At 40.5% G+C, this 25,725-nt stretch overlaps 1 non-coding gene across 1 annotated transcript; it reads right to left on the bottom strand.

Annotated features, from left to right (window-relative positions):
- Window positions 1-24,801: 24,801 nt before the first annotated feature.
- On the bottom strand, window positions 24,802-24,875 carry trnan-guu (transfer RNA asparagine (anticodon GUU)). Its single transcript has one exon. It is a non-coding gene; the product is annotated as a tRNA-Asn (tRNA).
- Between the last annotated feature and the right edge of the window lie 850 nt (window positions 24,876-25,725).

The following is a 25,725-nucleotide window of genomic DNA, read 5'->3' on the forward strand; positions in this document are numbered from 1 at the left end:
GTTCCATATTTCTAATTATTTTGGTTTCAAGATAGCAATTTAGTATGAAACATAAAAGCCAGCTGGATAAAGCTGTTACACGTCATTTACAATGGTCTTTCAACTAATAGCCCGTGCAGGGATCAAACCCCAGCTGTTGGTACGAGTTGCGTAAGGCTCTGCAACATGCAGATGAGAAACTAACCTCTGCTTCGTCATTATATACACAGTGAGCTATATATGCGGGCTTACTGCCCCTTACGGGCTCTGTATTTGATTGCGGTACAAGACCGGCCGTGGAGAAATGAAGTGAAGAGGGTGTGTTCATTAAAAGACTCATAGCATCCCTGGATGGTCTCAAACCTCCACCCTTTTGGTTAACAACCGAGCCACAAAGACTCATGTACAGCTTAACACTTCTCGGTCTCGGTGTAAGTGATACACTCCGTAAAATTTCTGGAGAATCATGTGTTTTTAAAGGAAAATCGCCAACAGCGGCCGAGATCAATTGGAATTTTTTTATTCTATACTGCAATTTCTGAAGGGTGCCCTGTGAAAATACGAATTTTGACGAGAAGGGATGGACATATAAGGTCAGTAGGCTTGGGGAATTGGACCTTATGGTGAAGGCTGCGGGCTCGGCATCAGCAGAACCTGATCAATATCGGTTGACTCCGATATACTTTGACAACTTAACTTCTGGATTTAGAGACATTTACCTTAGTGTCGGTATACTAAGATGTTTTGGTAACGAGGAAGGAGGGACAAAGCAAATTGGCAGAATGTGTGCTATTTTGTTGACTACAAGTCCTCACATGCCAGAGGGTCAATATTAAAAAAAACGTAACAGTATAATCTCTTGTACTTCACGATTTAATGGTGTCTGTCACATTGTATCTCACACCTCAGTGTCAGAATTCTGAGACGAGTTTATAATCAGGAGGGTGGGCCATAGCCATTCAGCAGAAATTGCATTCACCTTTTCCCAATGCGTTCTCACATGCCATTTTCTCACATGCCATGCTCAGAGGGTCATATTTTTAAAATGGTATCATAAAATGTCCTGAAGTTCAGGATTTTGACAGTCTGTTATATTGTGTCTCACACCTTGATGTCAGAAATATGAGACAATTTTAAAATCAGGAGGGAGGGCCCTAGCAATATAGCAAACATTGCATTTACCATTTGACAATGTATTCTCTCATGCCATGTTCAGAGGGTCGTATTTAAAAAACAGTACAGTACAATGTCCTGAAGTTCAGGATTTTGATAGTCTTTTCCATTGTCTCTCACACATCTGTGTCAGAATTTTTAGACATTTTTATAACCAGGAGGTAGGTTCGATCACCCTCTGCTCATCCTCAGTTAACCATATAGTCTCATATGCCATGTTCTAAATGTCCCATTTAAAACTGCTATATTAAAATTTCTTGCAAAATGCAAGAGTTTGAGACTTTTTATGATCAGAAGGCAAGGTCGTGGAAAACATGCAGAAAGTGCCAGTGAATTTACGTTTTGCCTTTGTCTTATTTACTCGTGGTATAACATGCCAGTTTGTTTTATTGTGAGTTGTGTTTCTGAAATGTGTTTCATACAAAAATGCAATTTGGACAGTCTCTACTTACATATTCCCCTTTACTGAGGATATGTACAGTGATACATCCGGATAAGTATTTTTAAAAATGACTGTAGAGAGCCATCTTCAGGCGAAAGACGACATAACATCACAGCAGCAGCATTTAAGATGGAACGAAAAACGCAAAGCAGCAGCTGGCGAATAAGAAGCAAACTTCAGCCTTGTTAATGCAATAGCATTAGGCGAAAATATTTCTTGCTCTGAATCTTAACATTTTTATAGGAGGTGTTCTCGGACTTCTTGCCTCAGAAAAAAAAAACTGCCAGTACATCAGTTATTTCTACTCCATCAATAGCAGCAGTGTTATCAGTACTGAGCCCTAAATGTAGGTCCTATCATCATATAAAAAGTCGAAAGTAACGACTGCATTCAACTGATAAAATGTATCTTCTATGAGAGTTATATCTTTATCCAAAATACATCGGAAACAAATTTGCACGTTTTTTGGGGGGGATCCTGAAGACTGAGACTCAAAACTTTTTTTTCCTTCTTTCCAGGAGGAAGGATTATTCAGATGCAAACATTGTCCCAAAATCAATGTACTCTCTATAGATATTCAAATCCTCAAATTCTTCATCTGAACGTTGATATTGAAATATGATATCGTACAAATTGTGGTTTTCTTTTTAAAGCAAATTTTATGCTTTAAATTAAATAAATTTTATTTATTATGAATGTGCCGGAAATTTTTCAGTACTTTAGAGGGTTCTGCCATTTTAGATGTTATGCTGTTCCTGTCTGATTTATCAAATGTGTCATTTAAATTTCCAGTCATTTCTATATCAGTCTGAAGGCCTTGCAGTAAAGATTGCAATTCATCGTAAAATGCCAAGTTTCCCACTGGTGATACATACAAGGAAATGAATGTATATTTTCCCCCCAAATCAACAAATTTAAAATCAAATACCTCCCTCATCTGCAGGTGGAGAGAATAATGTCAGAATAAATACAGGTTTAAAAGTCAGGAGCATTGATAGTCCTATTTTAAAATGACACTAAAATGCTCACAATATATTAGAAAGCTCTGTAAAATGCAAAAATAATAAAAAAAATATTAAAACAAGGTACAAAGAAATAATACACAGTTATAAAGCTCAGGAATTATCAATGTGAAGTTACAATGGGTTGATTGTGTTTCATGTGATTTAAAAAATAAAATGTTTGCAAAAAATCCACTTACAATATGCTAAAAATGGCAAGAATACTTAACCTTTTACTACCAGTGACATATTTAGCCAATGTCCGCCTGGAATTTCCTCCCCCTTAAACATTTGTTATATCTCTGCAGCAGAACATAGCAGGAGCCTGGTACAGGTCTTAAATTGAAGCTAACCCCCTTGGCTTTGAGTGTGAATAGTCAAATTTCTTATATTTCTTAATGTGTCCACTCAGCAGACAAACATATGAAAAAAAAACATTTTTGGCGAACATTTTTTTTGGTCTTCAGAGGTCAGAGTTTTCAACTATATGCATGTCAAGGGCCTGGGAATGATTTGTAAACCTTGTTCTAGGTGGCTACTAGCTTGGATAAAAATTTGGGACAAATTGATCAATTAGAAAAAAATTCTACATCATGTTTTGTGAAGACTGGACCTGGAATGAAATTTCACGCCTATAATAAAAAATCATAAAAATATTGAAAATAATAAGAATAAAAACCATTGCAATTGCTATAAAAACCTTAAGACACTGCTAGAGAGCCTTTATCTGCTGTTATGCAATGAAAAAAAACTTTAGAGTTGCCTTCTGGTGTGAAAAAAGGAGCACTGATAAGAAACTGATAAAAAACTGATTGATTATCCCTTCTGAGTCAATGATTGACAACTAAAAATAGAGCCTGAAGCTTCTAGAGGAAGTCTCACCCCCTAAGGGCTCTGAATGGCTGAAAAGACAAAGAATGAGAGCGTTTTTTACCAATCAAATCGCCTTATTTCTGGCGCTCGTTCTTCAAAAATTTATTACGTAATCAGTAACGTTTACTAGTCTCTAGCTCTTGAGATAAACTAGTCTGGGTTATTTTGGATATATATCATGCTCCAGAATAAGGTAAAAACATGGGATATATATATATATATTTGCTGGTTTTTGCTTTTGCGGTTTTGTTGGTAAAAATGTATGATATTGACATGCTGTGCCTGTCGGGTTGCCCTGTGTTTCTATTGGGATTCTGCTAGTTCATTAATTTATTGGTTTATTGCATAATAGTGTCATGTCTGTGGAAACAAACTTTATGGTTTTGTTGTGGTGATATTTGAGAATACGTGCATGTGAGAAAATTTGTGGAGCGGTTTCAAACAAACGTTGTTTATCTCGCGTTTATCTTAAAAATAAAAAGTGTCATCTGGGGAGACAGGAGTGGTCCTCGGTGACCGCGATCCGGACTAAGTTAACAGGTGTGTAATTTAAAAAAAAAATAAAACAAGTTAAAAATAAATACTAAATGGGTTTAACATTCAGGAATGTAATTGGTCAGATGCTTACGATAAGTGATGCTGGTGTTTCGTGTGATTTAGTGAATTCAAAAAAATATTCATTTTAAAAACTGCAAGAGCTCGTATGAAGAAAAAGTTTGTAAGTATCTTTGTTACAACAGCCGCGCCAGAACTATTCAGATACTGTACATCAGAAAAGTACCTGAACTTGACTGGTTTATATTCAGTTATGTGCATTGGGAACGAAAGGGAGACTTAGATGGATTTTATTAGGGTTTTAGGAATCAGAAAATTTATTTTTACACGTTTATGCCTACGAGCAGAAATAACTTCCTGCTTTCAGCGCTTTTTTGTTTCTGCTTGTAACCTCGAACAGAGAAACCCAGTACTGACTCACAGAAACGCCCCGGAGTTTCTGTTTCTGGGATTTAAGAGGGATGTATGCAGCGGTGTTACGAGTCTGGAAGGAGGAGACGCGCATTCCGCACGGGGAGCGTAGAGCAATGAGCCGCACCTGCTGCGCGCTGAGTCCTTTCCTATATAACCGCTGAGCACGGACACACAGAGTCTCCAGCCAGTGTTGGAGATTTACAGGGTTAAAGCCCAGAAGTTGAGAGTAGAGTTTTTGTACGAGTATAAGATTAAGGGAATAGGGTTTGGTGCACAGAAGAGGTTTAGGTTTAGGTTTGGTTTGTTTTTGCCACATTTGTAACGGCCATGGCGGCCTGTAGGGTCGGCATGCGCCGTTACTTTTGCGCGCGTTTGGTGTTCAAGTGTGGTGAGGGCTCGGTTCACTCGGGTGATATTTCACGGTTGGACTTTTCAAGGAAGGTGTTACAGAAAGAGTTAAAGGTTAAGGCATTAGATGTCAATTGCTTAATTACTTTGCCGAAGGGAATTGGTTTTGACGTTAGTTTCAAATCGGCAAAGTTATTGGAAGAATTTTGGAGAAAAATAGAAGAGAAAAAAGATGTGGGCCTGATTAGAATGTTTGAATGGCAGAAGCTGACGGATCTTTCTAATAGGACTGTGATTGTTCGCATGTTTAATGAGATGGTGATGAAGGAAGATATTGTGACATGGTTGTCTAAGTATTGTTTAGTGAAAGGTGAGCCTCAGAAAGTCTTGGATGATGATGGGATCTGGAACTGTGCATGGAGAGTACCTATTTCGTTGCATGAAGACAAAACTGGTTATGGTGGATTTAAACACATTCCTTCTTTGATTGGATTAGGTGAAAATAGAGGCCTTGTGTTCTACCAAGGGCAGCCAAAACTGTGCAGGAGGTGTGGGGAGCTGGGTCACTTTGTGGATGCCTGTACAAAGGTGGTGTGTGGTAAGTGCAAGGAAATTGGACATGCATATACTGAATGTACAAGCGTGAGGAAATGCAATCTATGTGAGTGTGAAGGTCATGTGTTTAAAGACTGTCCAAATTCCTTTGCAAACAGAACAAAACTGGGAAGACCGATGCAAAAGCAGGAAGAGTTTGAAGAGGCATTTAGGGCTGGAGCAGTGGTTTTGGATCAGGAACTGGATGTGGTTGACGTTGAAGAAAGTAGTGGAAAAGAGAGTGAGGGTTCAGAATGGAGTGATGGAGATGAGGCTGAGGTAGAAAAGAATGATAATAATGTGGAAAGTGAGGTGGACTCTGAATTGAGTGGTAGCATCTCTCCTGATCGTCTGCCACCCGTGGAGACTGAAAGCGCTCAAATGGAATGTATAGAACAAAGGGTGCAGTCTAAAAGGTCTGCTGAGACATCTGATTTAGAAAGTGATCTAACTCCGAGTGGAAAAGTGAGGGAAGATCATTTTCAGAGTCCTCAGATGGCAGGTTCTCCCATGGGATTAGTTCTCTCCAATCCTACTGATCCAGCTTTAGAACTAGAGACTCAAGGAGGGCAGGTGGAGAACCATCCTATTGATGGTGGGGGTGGTGGAGGAGGAGGCAAGGAGAGCAAATGGAAAAAGAAAAAGGCCTGTATAGTAGGTGTCACAGACTGAACGATTCTAGCCAGAGTTTTTAGTCTCCCCTGGTCTAACTTTAAGTATGGCTCTGAACATTGTGTCCATAAACGTGAGAAGCATTCGATCCAAGTTAAGGGCAAGGACTATATTATCATTTGTGAGTAAGGTAAATGCTGATATTATGTTGTTACAGGAGTGTGGATTACCTTTTAAAAACAGCTATAAGGATATGGAAGAACTGTGGACATTGGGCCCATCAATTTGGAGTGGGTCCAATGAGAATAAATCTGATGGTATAGCTGTTTTAATTAAAAATAAGATGGTAGAGGTACATCAGTACCTTGTAGTGAAACCAGGGAGAGCACTGGTGGTGTATTTGGGTTTCATGAATGTCAAATTTAAACTTTTAAATGTGTATTGTCCGAGTTGCCCACACGACAGATATGTCCTAATTCAGGAATTGAGAGAATATTTATTGGGATGGGAACCACTGGTTTTAGCTGGGGATTTTAATTGCCTTTTAGAAAGAGAAGGCAGAATGAGGGGTGAGAGACGGGTCAATTTGATAAATCATCAATATTATTGCAAACTGTATGTAAAGATTTTAAACTGAAAGATGCCCTCAAACTTCATAGTCAGGGGAGGGCAGGTTTCACATGGCACAAGTCTAATGGGACCCAAGCCTCACGTATAGATTTTATTTTGATACGTGATTTTACTTGCACAACTGCAGGCTTAACCCCTGTTTTTTTCTCTGACCATTGTTTACTGTCATGTACACTTGCTATTCCAACAGTTGTTACTGTGGGGAAGGGTGTGTGGAAGCTGAAAATTTCACTTCTGGAGGATGAGGAAGTGAGGAGCAGGTTCAGGGAAAGATATAAGGAATGGCAGACTTTGTACGACCTGTTTGGCACAAGAGCACAGTGGTGGGAGGAGGTAAAGGAGCGTACAAAAGCATTTTTCATAGAGATGGGGAGGAGAAAACAGGCTAGGATACGAAGGGTTGAAAACGGATTACAAAAGAGATTGCAGAGGTATGTTAAGTTATTAGAAGAGGGGTGGGACTTCAGTGAGGAAATCAAAGAATTAAAGAATGAGCTTTTAAATCTCTCTAGAGAAAAGATTAAAAAAATCCTGTTTCAAAGCAAAGTGAAAGAGCTTGAAGAAGGTGAAAAATGTACAAGATATTTTTTCAAGAAAAGGGTTGTAGGGAGGGGACTAATGTCTGCATTGAAGGGACGAGAGGGGGTTTTGCAAACTAGTATGGAAGACATGTTGACTGTAGCTGAGAATTTCTATGGGGAGTTGTTTGGAAAGAAACAAGTGTCTAAGGATTTGTTAGAAAAATTTGTGCAAGTCATTCCAAAAAGTGTAAAAGATGATACTGTGTTATCAAAAGGCCTTTCTGTAGAAGAGTTAATGGAAAGTTTGAAGACCTTCAAAACGGGTAAGACTCCAGGGTTGGATGGTCTACCCATTGAGTTTTACAGGGCCTTTTGGGATATTTTAGCATTGGATCTTTTAACCATTTTTAAAGAATTTGAGTTTTTAGAAGAACTGCCGGACAGCTTTAAGACGGGAGTTGTGATCTTACTATTCAAAAAGAATGATCGCACGGACCTGGCAAATTGGCGACCGATAACTTTATTGAATTGTGATCTTAAACTGCTTTCTAAGTGTTTAACGCTTCGATTAAAATCTGTCCTGAGTGAAGTCATTCATCCAGATCAAGCTTGTGGAGTGGCAGGGAGGAGGATCACGGACAGCCTGATACTGATTAGAGATACCATAGGTTATGCGAGAGAGAGGAATATTGGATTGGCGGTTTTAAACTTGGATTTTGAGAAAGCTTACGATCGTATCTCTTATGAGTATATGTTTAGAGTACTACAAAAGATGGGGCTTTCAACCAGGTTCCTCACTTGGGTAAGGTTATTATATAAGGGTATAGGAAGTAGAATAATGATTAATGGCAGCATGTCAAATGTGGTTAATGTGAATTGCGGTGTTCGCCAAGGCTGTCCGTTATCCCCACTCCTTTTTGTTTGCTGTATAGAACCACTGGCACAAGCCTTGAGAATGGAGAATGGGATTGAAGGCATTAAAATCCCTGGGAGTGGGGCCCAAGAGGTGAGAACTGTACTATACATGGACGATGTAAATGTTTTTTGTACAGATTATAAGGGAGTCAGAAATAGCTTGGAGGTGACAACCCAGTTTTGCGGAGCATCAGGGGCCAAGCTGAATAAAAACAAATGTGTGCTCATGCAATATGGAAACTGGAGTGAAGAGGAAAATGTGGGAATCACAATTCGTAGAGATGAAATAAAGATTTTGGGAATAAACTTTGACAGAAATGGGATGGGGAGTAGGAATTGGGAGAGGGTGGTAGGGAAAGTCAAAAGCAAGATCGGTCTGTGGAGTTTACGGGAATTAACAATGGAAGGCAAGGTTTTAGTTGTCAAGACTGTAATTTTACCATTACTGTTGTTTGTCAGCGCTGTTTTTATGCCATCAAGGTCTGTTTTACTGGTTTTAAAGAGGGCTATTTTTTATTTTTTCTGGAGGTCAAAATGGGAGAGAGTAAAGAGGGTGGTTGTAGAAAAAAAGGTGGAAATGGGTGGAAAAGGCATGCCTGAACTGTTCACTTTCCTAATGTACAAATATGTATCATTACATTTGTCTTTAGCGGTAGGGAACAGGGGGAAAGTATCCTTTATGTCTCGCTTTTTGTGTGGTTTTTATTTAAGGACATTGAAAGTTTTAGAGATCCCTTTAACAGCACCTGTTGCTTTTAACCTCCCGTATTCTTATTTTATCATAAAGAAATTTTTATGGGAACAGAATTTGGAGAATGAGGCACTGGATGTGTTGACAAGCGCAAGAAGGTTGGAACTTGTTGTGCAGGGTAGAGGTGCAGTATGTCACATTCGTGGCCTCGTGGCTGGGGATCCCAGCCATGTTTGGAAAAGGGTTGGCCACACAGTTTTGTTGAATAGACACAGAGATATGTGCTGGTTGATTGCACATGAAGTTTTACCAATAAGGGCTGTGATGCATTCGAGAGGCATGGGGAAGACATCAAGGTGTCCAGTGGAAGGATGCGGACAAGAAGAATCCATCCGGCACGTCCTGTGGGACTGTGGCATCACAAAAGAGGTGTGGACATTGGCTAACAGCTGGATAAGGTGTTTTCTGGCTTGCGGTATAAGTGACCCCCAGGTAGTGCTCTATGGACATGGACTTGAGAAGCTATCAAAATCGGAAGAAAGCAAAGCCTGGCAGGTCATCTGTTGCCTAAGGGAAGCTTTATGGAAGACTAGAACTACATTAGTATATAGAATGGAAAAAACCCTGCCTCTGTCAGTGATACAGAAGGCTGTGTCTTATTTGAGAGACTACATTTTGATCCACCGGAGAAGATTTGGGGAGAAAGAGACTGAGAGGGTCTGGAAGTTGACATTATGGCCCAAGCATGTTGCAATCAAGTGGTGATGGATCACAGGTCATGTTTCAGCAGGTCATGTTGGAAACTTTTTTTTGTGATGCCTCTTGCCTTGCACAAAATCTGTCTAGTGTTTTTATTCTTCGCTTTTGTATTTTATTTAATTTTATGTAAGAACTTAATAGTGTAACTTGTTATTGCTTGTGTATCAATAAAAACTTTTAAAAGAAAAAAAAAAAGAAGTTAAGAGTAGAGTTTTTGTACGAGTATAAGATTAAGGGAATAGGGTTTGGTGCACAGAAGAGGTTTAGGTTTGGTTTGCTTTTGATACATTTGTAACGGCCATGGCGGCCTGTAGGGTCGGCATGCGCCATTACTTTTGCACGCGTTTGGTGTACAAGAGTGGTGAGGGCTCGGCTCACTCGGGTGATATTTCACGGTTGGACTTTTCAAGGAAGGTGTTACAGAAAGAGTTAAAGGTTAAGGTATTACATGTCAATTGCTTAATTACTTTGCCGAAGGGAATTGGTTTTGACATTAGTTTCAAATCGGCAAAGTTATTGGAAGAATTTTGGAGAAAAATAGAAGAGAAAAAAGATGTGGGCCTGATTAGAATGTTTGAATGGCAGAAGCTGATGGATCTTTCTAATAGGACTGTGATTGTTCGCATGTTTAATGAGATGGTGATGAAGGAAGATATTGTGACATGGTTGTCTAAGTATTGTTTAGTGAAAGATGAGCCTCAGAAAGTCTTGGATGATGATGGCATCTGGAACTGTTCATGGAGAGTACCTATTTTGTTGTATGAAGACAAAAATGGTTATTGTGGATTTAAACACATTTCTTCTTTGATTGGATTAGGTGAAAATAGAGGCCTTGTGTTCTACCAAGGGCAGCCAAAACTGTGCAGGAGGTGTGGGGAGCTGGGTCACTTTGTGGATGCCTGTACAAAGGTGGTGTGTGGGAAGTGCAAGGAAATTGGACATGCATATACTGAATGTACAAGCGTAAGGAAATGCAGTCTCTGTGAGTGTGAAGGTCATGTGTTTAAAGACTGTCCAAATTCCTTTGCGAATAGAACAAAACTGGGAAGACCGATGCAAAAGCAGGAAGAGTTTGAAGAGGCATTTAGGGCTGGAGCAGTGGTTCTGGATCAGGAACTGGATGTGGTTGACGTTGAAGAAAGTAGTGGAAAAGAGAGTGAGGGTTCAGAATGGAGTGAAGGGGATGAGGCTGAGGTAGAAGAGAATGATAATGATGTGGAAAGTGAGGTGGACTCTGAATTGAGTGGTAGCATCTCTCATCGTCTGCCACCTGTGGAGACTGAAAGCGCTCAAATGGAATGTACAGAACAGAGGGTGCAGTCTAAAAGGTCTGCTGAGACATCTGATTTAGAAAGTGATCTAACTCCGAGTGGAAAAGTGAGGGAAGATCATTTTCAGAGTCCTCAGATGGCAGGTTCTCCCATGGGATTAGTTCTCTCCAATCCTACTGATCCAGCTTTAGAACTAGAGACTCAAGGAGGGCAGGTGGAGAACCATCCTATTGATGGCAGGGGTGGTGGAGGAGGAGAGCAAGGAGAGCAAATGGAAAAAGAAAAAGGCCTGTATAGTAGGTGTCGCAGACTGAATGATTCTAGCCAGAGTTTTTAGTCTCCCCTGGTCTAACTTTAAGTATGGCTCTGAACATTGTGTCCATAAATGTGAGAAGCATTCGATCCAAGTTAAGGGCAAGGACTATATTATCATTTGTGAGTAAGGTAAATGCTGATATTATGTTACAGGAGTGTGGATTACCTTTTAAAAACAGCTATAAGGATATGGAAGAACTGTGGACATTGGGACCATCAATTTGGAGTGGGTCCAATGAGAATAAATCTGATGGTATAGCTGTTTTAATTAAAAATAAGATGGTAGAGGTACGTCAGTACCTTGTAGTGAAACCAGGGAGAGCACTGGTGGTGTATCTGGGCTTCATGAATGTCAAATTTAAACTTTTAAATGTGTATTGTCCGAGTTGCCCACATGACAGATATGTCCTAACTCAGGAATTAAGAGAATATTTATTGGGATGGGAACCACTGGTTTTAGCTGGGGATTTTAATTGCCTTTTAGAAAGAGAAGGCAGAATGAGGGGTGAGAGACAGGTCCAATTTGATAAATCATCAATATAATTGCAAATGGTATGTAAAGATTTTAAACTGAAAGATGCCCTCAAACTTCATAGTCAGGGGAGGGCAGGTTTCACATGGCACAAGTCTAATGGGACCCAAGACGTATAGATTTTGTTTTGATACGTGATTTTACTTGCACAACTGCAGACTTAACCCCTGTTTTTTTCTCTGACCATTGTTTACTGTCATGTACGCTTGCTATTCCAACAGTTGTTACTGTGGGGAAGGGTGTGTGGAAGCTGAAAATTTCACTTCTGGAGGATGAGGAAGTGAGGAGCAGGTTCAGGGAAAGATATAAGGAATGGCAGTCTTTGTACGACCTGTTTGGCACAAGAGCACAGTGGTGGGAGCAGGTGAAGGAGCGTACAAAAGCATTCTTCATAGAGATGGGGAGCAGAAAACAGGCTAGGATACGAAGGGTTGAAAAGGGATTACAAAAGAGATTACAGAGGTATGTTAAGTTATTGGAAGAGGGGTGGGACTTCAGTGAGGAAATCGAAGAATTAAAGAATGAGCTTTTAAATCTCTCTAGAGAAATATTTAAAAAATCATGTTTTAAAGCAAAGTGAAAGAGCTTGAAGAAGGTGAAAAATGTACAAGATTCTTTTTCAAGAAAAGGGTTGCAGGGAGAGGACTAATGTCAGCATTAAAGGGACGTGAGGGGGTTTTGAAAACTTCTACGTAAAGACATGTTGACTGTAGCTGAGGATTTCTATGGGGAGTTGTTTAGAAGGAAACAAGCGTCTAAGGATTTGTTAGAAAAATCTGTGAAGGTGGTTCCAAAGAGTGTAAAAGACGATACTGTGTTATCAAAAGGCCTTTCTGTAGAAGAGTTAATGGAAAGTTTGAGGACTTTCAAAACGGGCAGGAATCCAGGGTTGGATGGTCCATCCATTGAGTTTTACAGGGCCTTTTGGGATATTTTAGCATTATTTAGCTGTCTTAAACTTTTTTTGAGAAAGCTTACGATCGTATCTCTTATGAGTGTATGTTTAGAGTACTACAAAAAATGGGGCTTTCAACCAGGTTCATCAGTTGGGTAAGGTTATTATATAAAGGTATAATAAGTAGAATAAAGACTAAAGCTGCCCAATGATAAGTTACGCACCTGTACGGCTTACTGGAAAACATTTTTCTTTTTTGGTTTTTGCTAAGAAACACTAAAAATGGCAAGCAAAGCACCCAAGAAGGCTAAAAAGCTGACGGCTGCTCAGGTAATCGAAGAATGATATCAGAGAGATTCGGGAGTAAAATCAGATGTGCTCTTACATCTGGACAGCACGTCTTCTTTTACAGAAGATGCCTTTGATGAAGGACTGGATCCACTGCTGGATTTGTGAGTATTTTTGTTTTATTTATACAATTGTAGCGGCAATGCTTGTTAATAAGACAGAATTAAGTGTTGCTGTGCCTTCCCAAATGAGGCCCCATCTCTCTCTGTTCATCTCTGTGGTGCAGCCACAGAGAAACTATTCATGCAGCCTGATTTAAAGATGTTTTTTTCTTTTGATAAGGGACAGCTCCCAAAGGGGGATGCACTTAGCTAAGCCTGGCTATCATGATCAATGGTCATCCATTGGCGCCTATCTGTCTAGGGAGTGCCAGATGGACATCTGGACTGCATTCCTAAGTGTCAGGAGTAAGTGACTCATATCTCACCTTGATCAACCAATCAGGGACTGGTAGGGCCGAGTAACCCACGTGGAATTCTGATGCCAATGAATGAGCTGAAGTTCCTCCAGGTAAAAACAGGCAACAAAGAGAGCCTGTAGTGAACTATTCCAGTAGGAGAATCTCAAAGGAGAATTCCAGGGCACGACTGCCCAGGAGCAAAAAGGCTCCCAAGGGCAGGACATTCTCGCAGCGCGCCTCCTGACCATCCTGAGTCTCAGTCCGGACAACCACGGAACGGCCAGTGTGTCCGAGTGCCAGAACTTTCCTTTGTTCTAAGAGTCTAGAGCGGAGGTTGCCAGAGAGTAACCAGAGGACCCACCCGAGGTTAGCATCAGCAGCAAGCCTCGTGAGCAGGTCGGAACTGTGGACAGCTGAATCACTATTCAGAACTAGCGCTTCATCAGGAACGAACCGGTCCTCTTCCTGACTTGCTGGGACCCACAGTCATCTTTTCTCCTGTGCACAACCTCTGCTAGTTAAAGCCAACACTAACTAGCTGGTCTTCAGAGAGCGCACTACACAATCCAGACCTTTGCTATTATTAGTTCTAAAATTGTTATTGATGTTTATATGAAGTTATCTGTATATATGAGAATTAGAAATACATATTGCGTATATGTTGCGAATATGAGAAAATGGCCTGTTTTTTTAACTGCAAATATTGAATGGTGATCCTTCTGAGTCTCTTGGACAATGCACAAAAGACAAAAGTTTGGCTATTATAGTTTTGAGTAAAAGATATTCACAAACATCCGAAACTGCTGCTTTTTGCGTCTTACAGTTCTTAGACATATGGTTTTAGAAATCACTATTTTCTGTGAGTTGTTATTTCTATGCATATTTCTTAGGTTTTTTTTTATAAGATCAGAAGGGTTCCTTGGGCACCTGGCACTAAAGTTTGAGTAAACCGACTAGTCTGCAATTACAACCAGGCCACGTTTGCTCATTCTCCAAGGCCTTGGTCTGCAGCTCAATCATTATACATGTGGAGTGCAATCCTATTGCCCTAACTTTGTCACCTAACAATAAAGGCTGTTGGTCAGAAATAAAATAATGAAACTCAATTCCCAGTTTCAGTATTTATTTCTAATTTCCTTTTGTTTTTCAGTGAGGACATCGAAGAACCACCCACCCCCTCAAGTGCTGAGGTTCCTCCCACCCCCTCAACAAGTGCTGAGGTTCCTCGGCCAAAGAGAATGCGGAAGATTCCCACACCGAGAAACGCTCCACCCCAGCCCACAAGACCCTGCCAGGGCAGGAAGAGAAGAAGCCCCACCCCCCCAGCTGAAGAGCCAGAGGACAGGTGGAAGACCAAGGCAGAAGAGGACCAGAAAGGTTTAGGTTCAGTCCAGCACGGACACCAGGTGTCCAGCTGGACACTTCAAAAACATACTCCCCGCTAGACCTATTCCAGCTGTTTTTTGGAATGGACATTACGTGCACACTGTGCAATAATACAAATAAAAATGCAGACAAGCGAAAGCCCCAGGGGATGAAGACAGTGGCAGCTGGTGTCCATAGTGAATCTATATAACTATATAGGAATTTCTTCATGGGGCTCCTTACTGCTCATAATATGAGAGACTGTTGGACTCCTCGGGAGCCCTATGATATACCATTCTGCAGGTCGGTTATGACCCGATCCAAATTTGAGGCCATATCCTGGACACTTCACCTTAGTGATCCAGAGGAAGACTGGGAAAATTATCTAAAAAGGGGGACCCCAGAGTATGATCTCCTTTGCTGCCTTTGACCCCTGTTAGACTCCATCCTAACTGCCTGTCGATCATTTTATCAGCCATTCCAGAATCTATCTGTCAATGAAAGGATGGTGGCCTCAAAGACAAGAATAGGATTTAGGCAGTACATGAAGGGGAAGCCCACTAAGTGGGGCTTCAAGCTGTTTGTGCTTGCTGATGCCTCCACAGGTTGCATCTGTGACTTCTCCATTTACACGGGGAAATCACCCTCTGCCACCGGAAAAGGGCTGAGCTATGACTCGGTTATGAACCTTTTGAAAGTTTCATACCTGGGTTATGGTTATAATGTTTTTGGTGATAATTTTTACACTAGCTCAGCCCTTTTCCGGGACCTCTTCAAAATTAAAATTTGGTGCCTGTGGCACTATTAGAGAGAACCATGTGGGTTTCCCTTGCACAAAACAAAACACTCTCCCTAGAAAGGCTGAAAGGGGCTCCTTGCGCTGGATAAGGTCTGGAGAACTACTATTCACCAAGTGGATGGACACACGTGAGGTGACCATCAGGCTCTGACTCATAAAGCTTTCAGAGAGGAGCTGTGCAAACAGCTTGGCAGTTCGGGTGAAGAAGGAAAACGGGAGGCATCAGCAAGCACAGCAGCAACCTGTGTGCCTGTCTCATTCTCCCACAGGCAGGTGTTGGTCACCTCAAAAAAGGCAACACTAGGGCATAAGATATGTGTTGTCTGCGCCAAAAAAAAAAGCATAAGATCAAAACGCCATGGAAATGCAAAAGGTGTGATGTGGCGTTGGGCCTGATTATTGATAGGAATTGTTTCAGAGAGTGGCACCAGAAAAAGTAGATAGGACACCTTTTCTATTTCATTGCTGTTTTTGTATATAACTTTGTTTTTCACTTCTTACATTTCTTGTTTGTTTTTTTTACACTTTTTGTTTTGAAAAGCTAGTAAAAACCATAGATAAAAAGGTCTCCATGTCTTTCTTTTTGATGTTTTCACATTCAAGCAAATTAGGATAAATTTGCTGTTGGCTATTTGTGGATTTGAATAATCTAATTAGTGGGCTGTTTCTCTTCCTGTCTGCCTGGTGTTTTCAATGGAGTGAGCAAAAGGGTGAGGCCTTTTTTTGTCAACCTCCTTTATCTCTTGTGAGCACAAAAGAAGTGTGAATGGCTGTGGAGAGATAATATGGTAACCAGTTCAACTTCAAATGATCAATAGAATTATCTTCACAGGGAAAAACAGCTTACTTTGAAAGACTGAGAAAATATCTGATAGGGTAAAACAAAAAAAAAACTTGTCAGGTAAAACAGAACTTGTACTAATGAATACACATAAAATGTCTGTTAGTTTACAGAATTGAGTGGAAGTAAGTGTCTTGACAGGGGTACCCAAACCTCTCCAAAAAGGACATCTTTTGGATAGAATATTGAATTGAAAAGGAAAATAAGGGGATTGAGAATTGTAATGTTTATGCAAAGTACAATATCTATAATAACAGAAAATGACATCCCTAAATTTTGCTCATAAAACCCAGGTATGGTTGGTCACCAATATTGGCACAAATTCACAGTTGTGAGAGGTTTGGAGAGGTTTTGGTGACCCATGGACCTGGTTGTCTAAAAACCCATGCAGAAATTGTTGACTGTTTTTCAGTCAAGTTCCAGATTTTTACGCAAAGCTGTAGACATATTGCAGAAGGCCTGGACAAAGTTATAGTTCTCTACCAATACTAAAACTTCAAATTTTGACTATGGAAAATATAAAAAACAAAAGCATTTTATTGTTTTTTTTCTGCATTTACAACTCTAGGGTGTGTACTGGGTCAGGGATATAAAGGTTTAGATGGTTCAGACTTAATACCCAATGGGTTACCTTGAATTCAAACTCTCTACAAGGCCTGTTCTATACATGTTTTCCAATAAAATGCAAGATATATAGGGGTACCTGCTTCCTTACAACCCTGTAGAGCCAATGGTAGTAAGAGGTAAAGCACCCTTTTTCATGCATTTTGTCCGGACCCTCAAATTGCAGTAAAAGTTATTTTATAAAACTATGCTGGGAGAATGGTGATGCCGTTATGAGTCGTAAACCTGAAAACATCGTCTGGTGTTACAGCTGCCGGCAAACTCTATACGCGGAGTTGCTTGTGAAATTTCCATACATTCAGTTTTTAGGTGGTCTACCAACGTCGTTTTCTGACGATCAGTTACTACCGCCTGATAGAGTACATTTGATTACAGTTGATGATTTGATGGAGTCTGCTTGTGAAAATAATGATAGAAAAAGCTTTTACCAAATACATACACCACCGAAACCTTAGCATTATGTATATTGTCCAAAATGTGTTTTGTCAAGGCTGGAAAAGTAGAACCATTGCATTAAATACAAAGTACATAGTGCTGTTTAAAAACCCTAGAGATAAACTACAGATTACATTCCTGTCCCGGCAGATGTACCCCGGTAAAGCCAAATATTTTTTGGAAGTGTTCGATGACACTACTAAAAAACCTTTCAGTTACTTGTTGGTGGATTTAAATGCCGACACCCCAGATGACTATCGCTTGCGAACAGGTCTTTCCCCCCCAGATGTACCCACGGCTTACGTATTTAAAAAAATCTAAAAGTCTGTGATCTTGCCACCATAGACTCAGTAAAAAAAAACACATTCGGTCCGTCGACATGTCTTCACGAGTTCAGCGAAACCTGACTCTTACATTTTCTGGTGAAAGCCAGCCCCAGTCAGCAGAAACCTATTCTCTGTGGGGCTTCAGGTGATCTTGTACAGGCAATAGCTAAAATCACCTTGAACACCTTGAAAGGGAACATACCGTTATCTGCTTAGCAGTTTGGCACCCTGAAGAGAAAGCATAAGCTTTTAAAGAGTCAAAAGGGTCTTTCTCCTAAAAGAAAGACTCTTGGTGAACCAGTCCAGCAGTTTTATTGGGACACTGTTGAGTATTGCAGTACCATTGATTACGGGGCTTCTACAACACCGATAATGGACCACGCTGAAAAAAAATGTACTTGTACCTCAGAAACAGCTCGATCGACTCCGAGACCGGTCCGGCAACGAAAGCGATGTGAGAAAAATAACCCACAGGTTGGATGACGAAATGAGAGACATTTTTCAGAACTCGCATCTGCCTGAATATGAAAAAGTAAAATTCTATAATCAGGTGTTACAACGGTATTTGACATTAGTACGCCAGGAGGTTTCTGAAAAGGGGACTTTAACTGTTGTACTACCAGAAAATGCACCCACCAATCTATCACACGCGTTACCACAACAGCCGTCATCAACAGACTCTGACTTTGGGTATATTTTAGACAGCGCGTCTCAGTGGTTCCAGAGAAATGCCGAGATCTTGTTAAAGACTATGGCACGCAATAAACCGTTAATAGCCTGGAATTAAAAAGGAAAATTTGTGTACAAGGGGGCACCCATTGAGGGCTCTCACATGATTGATCTTGTCAGAGCTCTCACAGAACAGCAATCAGTTGCGGCCGGTAAGAAGCAAAAAGGTTGGGATGTGTTCACGGGGGCACGTACCGGGCACCTTGCTAGCCAACGCTGGTAACCAAGAGCTACTTGAAAAACTCAAGTCTGCCCCACTGTGGTGTGCAGCCTCTGTCAAAACTTTAAAACCCCATGTCCCGCCCCCTTTTCAACCAATGGTGTTGTTATAGGGCGGATGTCCCGCCTTCCCCCACCGAGCAGTAGTGTGATAGAGAGGTTTAACCGAACCGGGTATGAACAGACCTTCACAGATGAAATTTTCATTGTCAAAGAGTGGACCCCGGCTCTAAGACACTATTACAAACTGCAGGACTACGCAGGCGATGACATTAAGGGCTCCTTCTACACAGAAGAGCTACAGAAGATAAACCCCACTGCTGAGAGCGTCTATCACATCCAAAAGATTTAAGCAGCCAGGGGGCGTGGTAAAAACAAACAGCTTTTGGTAAAGTAGCGCAGATAGAGCGATAACTTCAATAGTTGGGTAAAGGCTTCCGAGGTCAGAGAAATATAGAGGTAAAAAAACCCCAATGTCTTCTAGGCCAGTAATTCATCCTCAAAGATGTTTCCAAAGAACACCAGCACGTACTTCACAAAGTATCTAGCAAAGGCGATTGACCTGGACGGGAGCTGGGAAGTGGGTCTGGTCGAGCTGCACTATCTGCATACGCTAAACACGTTTGATCAAGATGAAGATTTTCTGTTCATCAACGATGAGACTATATGGACACGTACCTTACCTGGAGGGTACTACTGCAACATCGATCAGCTCATGCATGAAATGAAACGTGCTGCGGAAAAATCCAAGTTTTAATAGTTCTGTTAAACCTCTCTATCACACTAACCTTCACATCGCTGGCCGTAACGAAATGTTCAATATTGTTCAACATATGTACAATAGTCCTCTAAAGTTAGCCGTATAATAGAACTCCAACCATTTATGTATAATGAACATATAATCTTAGATGTATAATTGACATATAACGATATATTAGAATTTCTTTCTAGAGGAATTACGGACCACATTTATATGTCTAAGGTATGTGTTTAATAGAAGTATATACTACATCTTTTGCCCACTGGGCCAATTGCTGTTCACGAACTCCTAGCCCCACTTGTTCCCAGTGGAACCAACCTGGAGCAGCAGAACAGAGGTTTTGTTTCATTATATTGTCTGCTGTTGTAAAACAAGTCATCCCTTAGGGATAAAAACTCTCCCTCGAGTAACGCGTGCCTCCCGTATTTGCCCCATACTCCCAGGGCTCATCTCTCAGCTGAGTGATCAAAAGCTGAGCTCCAAGATTCTGAATTTCATGTTGGGGTACAACAGACCCTGCTGTGAGATTGGGCAGGGGAGAGCTGGTTGTGCTCCTGAACTAGTCCCTCCTCTCTTAGTTATTCCTGTATCACAGTCTATAAACTCCAGCAGTGCCCTATTGCTTTTCTTCCAGTTCCCATATTTTGTTATAAAAACAGCTCTGGTGAGTTAGGTATCTAACTCAAATTTCACAAACTTATCCAAAACGAATTCTGGTACAATTCTTTTTTTACTTGAAGGTCTTTAGCTTAGTTGGCAAGACCTGGGTTTGAGCCTATACAGTGAGGCACGAACTAGGGCGGGAGTGAAAAGGGCACAAGCCCTATAACCCAAATCCGTTACAATAACAAAAGGACAGAATTATATGGGGATAATTTCGAAATCGCAAATATGAGATACCATAGCGCGGTTTTTTCTCACTCCCTGACGGAAATGGGCTTCATTATTATGTGTATTCTTGATACATCACAAGGAGGTACTGTTCTCTTTATCGCACGTAGCCCCGAGCACCGCGTATGGAGTTTGCGTGAGTGAGGTCAGTAACGAGCTCGATCAGACCCAATCTACTGCTTTCATCCAAAACAGCCCTTTATTTGGCTTTAAACTCCACCTGTTACCCCTCACACTCAATGTTTCAGAAAAAGGTTTTAATTTAAGCTTTGCCCAGCAGAGTATTTGAGCAGAGAAAATGAATAGAAGCGCTATTCGCGCCAGTCTAGCACAGTAACCACTAACTCCAATAATAAAATAATAATACAGTAATAATAAAATAATAATAATAATAATAGCAGGGAAAAAATCCCGGCTTCTGCTTAAAAAAACAACTATTGAAATTGTACATCTCCAACACTAGCTGGAGACTCTGTGTATCCGGGCTCAGCGGTTATATAGGACAGGACTCGGCGAGCTGCAGGTGAAACTCATTGCTCTGCGCTCCCCGTGCGGAATGCGCGTCTCCTCCCTCCAGACTCGTCACACCGCCTTCATACTCTACAGCGAGGGAAAAAAAGCTCCCCTTTACTGTCTTCATACATCCCTCTTAAATCCCAGAAACACCGAAACTCCGGGGCGTTTCTGTGAGTCAGTACTGGGTTTTTGTGTTCGAGGTTACAAGCAGAAACAATAAAATCGCTGAAAGCAGGAAGTTATTTCTGCTCTTAGGCATAAACGTGTAAAAATTCATTTTCTGATTCCTAAAACCTAATAATATCCATGTAAGTTTCCCTTTTGTTCCCAATGCACATAACTGAATATAAACCAGTCAAGTTCAGGTGCTTTTCTGATGTATATGAATACACTAGTTCTGGCGCAGTTCTTACAACAAAGATACTTACATTACGAACTTTTTTTTCATACGAGCTCTTGCCGTTTTTAAATTGAATATTTTGTTTCAATTCGCTAAATCACACGAAACACCAGCAACACTCATCGTAAGCATCTGACCAACCACATTCCTGAATTTTAAAAGTATTTAGTATTTATTTTTAACTTTTTTTTAAATTTTATATACCTGTTTTACATATTCTTGCCATTTTTGGCATATTGTAAGTGGATTGTAACTTCAAATTGATCATTCCTGAGCTTTATAACTGTGTATCATTTCTTTTAACCTTATTTTAATATTTTTTTAATTATTTTTGCATTTTACAGAACTTTTTAAATATATTGTGAGTATTTTAGCATAATTTTAAAATTGGACTATCATTGCTCCTGACTTTTAAACCTGTATTTCTTCTGACATTAATCTCTCCACCTGCAGATGAGGAGGGAGGTAGTTGATTTTAAATTGGTTGATTTGGGGGGGAAATGTACATTAATTTCCTTGTGTGTATCACCAGTGGGAAACTTGGCATTTTTGGATGAATTGCAATCTATATTCAGACTGATATAGTAATGACTGGAGATTTAAATAACACATTTGATACATCACACAGGAACAGCATAACATCTAAAATGGCAGAACCCTCTAAATCACTGAAAAAATTCAGGCACATTCATAATCTATAAGATGTTTAGTGGTTACTGTGTCCTGCTACCCTTTCATATTTTTTAGTGTGTTTTTTACTTCTTTTGTCCCTCTTCTTTTACTAGTTTTTAAGGAATATTCTGAAATCTCTGATTACAAGATCAAGCCAGAAAAAAATGATGACAATTAGTAGGAAGAAAGATACAGTACAATGTATTGAAAATGTAATATGTTTTAAAGGATTAAAGGTGTAGCGGCGAGGCTTAATAATAAGGCAGAATTACGTGTTTCTGAGCTTCCCAAATGAGGCCCCATTTCTCTGTTCATCTCTGTGGTGCAGCCACAGAGAGACCATTAGTGCAGGGTGAGTGTCAGGAGTAAGTGACTCATATCTCACCTTGATCAACCAATCAGGGACTGGTAGGGCTGAGTAACCCACATGGGACTCTGATGCCCATGGAACTTTCAGCCAATCAACGAGCTGAAGTTCCTCCAGGTAAAAACAGGCAACACAGAGAGCCTGGGAGATTCAGTAAGATTCAGGAGGATTCTGTGGACTATTCTAAAGGGAATTCAAAGGAGAATTCCAGGGCAGGACGGCCCAGGAGCAGAAGGCTCCCAAGGGCAGGACATTCTTGCAGCGCGCCTCCTGACCATCCTGAGACTCAGCCCGGACAACCACGGAATGGTCAGTGTGTCCGAGTGCCAGAACTTTGCTTTGTTCTAAGAGTCTAGAGCGGAGGTTGCCAGAGAGTAACCAGAGGATCCACCCGAGGTTAGCACCAGCAGCAAGCCTCGGGAACAGGTTGGAACTGTGGACAGCTGAATCACTATTCAGAACTAGCTCTTCATCAGGAACGAACCGGTCCTCTTCCTGACTTGCTGGGACCCACAGTCATCTTTTCTCCTGTGCGCAAACTTTGCTAGTTAAAGCCAACACTAACTAGCCGGTCAGTGAGCATCAGCAGCGCACCGTCGCAAGCCGCACAGCACAGCCTGGCACGGAGCCAGAGAGCGCGGATTGGACAGCAACAGCCTGCAACTGTTTCTTTGAGCCCGCAGGAGATCTGAATCCCCAAAGATTGGATGAGTATTCAACTTCACTGCATTACTGCTCGAGAATTCAATTGTTATCCAAACCAGTTGATATCAATTTAATTCCTAAGAGTTATGTACTTGTTTTGAGTATCTAATGTAGAAGTTATAACCAAGTTCATTTACGAAACGGTCTAAATGAATGATATACTGAACGTATGTCCTCTTGATGTGTAACACTTCGTAACTGATTGAATATATACCTTTTGTATTCTGATAACCCTCTCGATAAGATCTGTTAGGTTTATATGCATATTTTATGTATTAATAAATGTATCCTCGTGTATTAGTACCTGTGTGTGTGCGTTGTTTGAGTTATGTCACATGGTTGGATTCTAAAGCCATCAAAAGAATCAACTTTGTGATTTACTGCTACAATTAATAATTGTCCCAGTAAATGCCCAAACCCTACAGAACTGGTGCCTTCAGAGAGCCACTACATTTACATTTTGGCTACCACAACATTACAAAGGGAAAAGAAATACTTTATCTACGCAAACTAATTCAACTGAGCTCCTCTAAACAATACAGCCTGAAGAATTGCCAAAGCACAATGTATCAATTTGGGTGACACTGGGGGAAAAGGATCACAACATTGAGGACCACAAGGCTTATTTTCAACAGCAAACTCTGTGCTTGAGAATATTTGACAAAAAAAGGAATATTACACGCACGGAAACCAATATTTACCACTAGGGTAGAATGCAGCATAGAACAGTTGATTGAAGGTTAGTGTAACTCTATAGTGCATCACAGAGGTCAGTCTCTTCCCCCTCATTATGCAGGCTGACTTGTTCACAGTGAACTGTCCTCCAGCGATAGTCAGCTGTAATCACCGACGCAGACATGATGTTAATACTCTGACAGCACCTTGGCTGATTTGGTTAAAGTGTTTTCCCCCTGGTTATAAAAACGTCTCAAAATTCTGACACTGAGGTGTGAGACACAATGTAACAGGCTCTCATAATCCCGAAGTACAATAAATTTTACTGTATTGTTTTTTTAAATTTGATCCTGTGAACATTGCATGTCCCTCCTTCCTCATTACCAAAACATCTCAATGTCACCAACAGTATGTACATTTGTAATTACAACACTTCACTGTTGCATTTCTGAGTTGTGACATTGTGAACAGGATTATTCCATGCTGAAAAGAGAAGAAAAGAATCACAACATTTCGGCTGTGGAGCCTTCTTCAGGTGTGAGAAAGACAGGGCAGTAAGCAAAGATAATTTTCTTTTTATCTTTGATGACTACAGTTTATCTTTGATGACAACATCAAAGACATTAAGTATTTTTTGCTGCTAACAGCTCCACATCAACTTCCTTTTATATATAACCTGATCAGATCTCTCAACTCCCAACTCTTCCAGTTTCTCACTTCAGAGAAGGATAAAACATTCAATCATCCTCTACAGAGAAAAACCATCAACACCCCTACCACCTCCACCAATCTTAACCTTGTTGTTACTATACCCTCTGACCTTTCCCTTTCACCCCTTTGCATCCTCAGCTAACATATTTTAAAATTACAATAGACTGTATAGTATTTATGTTTAAAATCAAGGTAAATATGTCAAAATATCAAAATCCAACTGCACAGTGCTATCGTAACAATGCTTGTCAAGTTCTCAAACAAACCTGCATTGTATTTTTAAAATATTTCAGCAGAGGATTCAACTGGAGTATAAATGACGATTCGACGATCATTTTTCTTGGGTGAATATGGTTTTCTGGGGAGTTAAGATGTTGGGCATTATTGGACATTTCCTGGTGATCCTGACACGTGTTTAACACTCGCATTTGTTGCAAATATTAAAATGGCTATGGTTTCGCTGAGAAATCCAATCGACTTTACATCGCAAAAGAAACTCGTCCCTGGGTGGATTCGAACCACCAACCTTTCGGTTAACAGCCGAATGCGCTAACCGATTGCGCCACAGAGACTGACTTGTAGTTCTTCTCTCGAATCACAAATTTCCGGTTAAAAAAAAATCTCTTACCGTTTATTTTGCCAGCCGGTAATATTTCTTCTGCACTGATAACCAAGAATTGGATTTCATTTTCCGCAAGCTGTGTGAATTTCATCAAAAATAAGTTTTCCAGAAAGGAAATGAACACATGCATTTAACGAAATCAAGCCCTTTGTGAGTGCCCAAAATGGTACGTTCTGTACTACAAGAAAGGAAGAAATACACGGCTGGGATTTGAATTTCGTTTTTTTTGTTTAATAAAGAGGCGCTTTAACCAACTAAGCTACGGTGACAGGAGAACCATCACCTTTTACAGCCACTTGGACACACCGCTCTGAGATATCTGCGTTCAGTAAGCACTGAACTTGCTCTCAGAGCAAATTGCCTCTTTTACATTGCAGCCCCGACACTGAGAAACGAAGAGAACTGGCTTTAATCTGGCATTTTTCATGTCCAATGCGTTTGACATCTCTCAAGGGCGACAGAGTTCTTTTGCGACACTATTTCTTCTTTTTTTTTCTTTCTGTACGCTTTGAAAAAACGAAAAATCGTGCAAGGGAAAAATGTACTTTTTTTCATAGAGAAAACGTGCACCAGGAAATGTGTTGAGAAGAAATGATTTAACATGATACGTGACCTAATTTATCGGAGCAATTGCTCACCAAGCAAGGTCTGGAGAGGTTGGAGAGCCTGGTGGATGTGATAATCATACGGTGTTGTGGAAGAAAACAATCTTTCTTTGAATTCTCAATCAATCGGAATTTCAGTGCGAAACATAAACCCCTTGTCATATTTAAAGAGATTATATTTTAAAACTCATAAAA

This window comes from Atractosteus spatula, chromosome 10, assembly GCF_055471065.1.
Source record: "Atractosteus spatula isolate fAtrSpa1 chromosome 10, fAtrSpa1.hap1, whole genome shotgun sequence".
In the NCBI taxonomy this organism is placed as follows: Eukaryota; Metazoa; Chordata; class Actinopteri; order Semionotiformes; family Lepisosteidae; genus Atractosteus; species Atractosteus spatula.